This window comes from Anastrepha ludens, chromosome 4 (assembly GCF_028408465.1).
Source record: "Anastrepha ludens isolate Willacy chromosome 4, idAnaLude1.1, whole genome shotgun sequence".
NCBI classification, from domain to species: Eukaryota; Metazoa; Arthropoda; class Insecta; order Diptera; family Tephritidae; genus Anastrepha; species Anastrepha ludens.
Window position 1 is genome coordinate 97,007,318 of NC_071500.1, and position 2,163 is coordinate 97,009,480.

Genomic DNA, 2,163 nt, shown 5'->3' on the forward strand with positions numbered 1-2,163 from the left:
AGTAAATAAGTTATTTTTCCTCCACCTTGTATATATTTCCATTCACTTTTCACGTTTCACCCACTAAATAGTTAAGGATCTCCGTACTAAGAAATTAAAGGATTGAAAAGTGCGCTGAATGAAAATAAAATAAGAAATTAGTTTCTGCTTTCTACAAGCCTAGTACAATTCTCTTATCTTTCATAAGAATTATTTTTGGAACCGCATAAAAAATTACAAAGAAAACAGAAATTAACGACTTCACTTTATGAACAACAAACAAATTTTTTTTCTGTGAAATTTTTTTCTGCTGCTTCTAGAGGAAAAATAATATAAAATGGTTAATAAATAGTCTAAATGTTAACTATTAATACGGCAGATAAAACTGCATTAAAAAAAAACTAGGGTCTGTCAGACTCACGCACGGTAGAAGTGAAACTTCTAAGTTGGTTGTTCCATGCATGGGAGCCCCGGTTTAGATCTCTCCCCCCTCTCTCGTGTTAAATTCAGGTTTTCATATTTTTTTTTCTATATTACGCCACATAAATTTGTACTATTTATTTTTGTCCTTATTAGCTTCAAATTTGACACTTGGGTGCAGTGTTGCACTTGACGCTGACATTTCTTTGCACTTCCAATGGTATTTTTTGCCTACTTTTGGCTCGTTAATCAATTTGCTTTGATCACCGAAACGGTTGAAATGTCATTTTACAACCTTCTACTTCAACTATCGTCACTCGTTTGGCAAACGCACTCATTGTATCGCTCCTCCATACCTACCATCTATTTACTTCACAGCAGTTTCTTATTGCTTTCCCGCTTGCACACATTCAATCGGCGCTTTGTCTGATACTCACACACAGCACTCATTTGCACGGGCTATGGCTATCTATAATACCCGTTGTCGGTTGTCGATTGTCGGTTGCCTGCATGTCGCCAGTCTACTTCAATGCTTACTTGTGTGCTATATACATTTCGGCGTGTCTCGGTGGCTCCCTCACATCGTTCAGCGCTTGCGATGCGAGAGAGCGACAGAGAGAGCGAATAGGCGAGAGTGGGAAGGAGCAGCTGCTCCTTGGCCCCGCCCATTTGACGGATTTCGGTAACGCTCCGAACTTACCGTTTCACTCGCCTATTTTCAATCTGCCTTGAGGCCCCCGACGCGCCTAAAGAAGTTTCACTTCAAAAATAATAATAATTTTTTGTCTCATTTTTGTATTGAAAATTGCCTATAATCCTCAACTTTTGGAACGAAACTGGAAGAAATAAAAAACCCGGTACAAATTATGCAACGCCCTGAAAAAATTCGTATTAAAATACTTGGTCGGTAATCTTTATTTTCCTAAAACTAGTTTATTTCGAGGCTTGAGTGTAATAAGAAGTAAAAAAGTAAAAAAAATTTGGAAAAAAAGTTAATAGTTTTATGTGGTCTAGAAATTTCAAAAAATCGATTTTTGGTTTTTTCGATATTTCGAAAGTATGGTATCTTAGGAATATACTGTAAAATTCACATGCGTAAATTCCCAATATTATAGTTTCTACAGCCCAATCGAAATCTCGAAATCTATACCGATGGTTCTAAGATGAACTGTGGTGTGGGAGCTGGCTTTCATTCGGAGCCACTCAACCTATCCCAGTCAATTCGTCTTCCTGACTATGTCAGCGTTCCAGGCAGAACTTTTAGCGATCAGAGAAGCATGCAAATCACTAAAGCACTACAAAGAAGTTTGAGCAAGAGTAGCTATCTTTTCAGACAGTCAAGCAACTATCAAGGCCTTGGATTCCAATTCCACCTCAACCAAACTAGTCTTACAGTGTAGAGAGGAACTAGAATTGCTTAGTCATTGGCTTGATATGGGTTCCCGGTCATAGGAACATGCGCGGTAATGAGATAGAGGATGTGTTAGCACGAAAATCTTTGGCACTAGACATAGCAGAGGCGGGGGCAGTCTCCACCCCACTGAACACATTAAAAGCATCCATAGCTTCACACTATCTTGCTTTAGCCGAAAGAAGATGGAAGCAAATAACTATATGTATTACAACAAAAAACACATGACCGTCGTACAAAATCCAAAGGACGAACCACCTGTTAGGATGTTCTCGGCCAAACATCTCACGCATCACTGCAACCCTCACAGGTCATTGGAAAGTAGGGGAGCATGCAGCCAAACTCAACCTCAC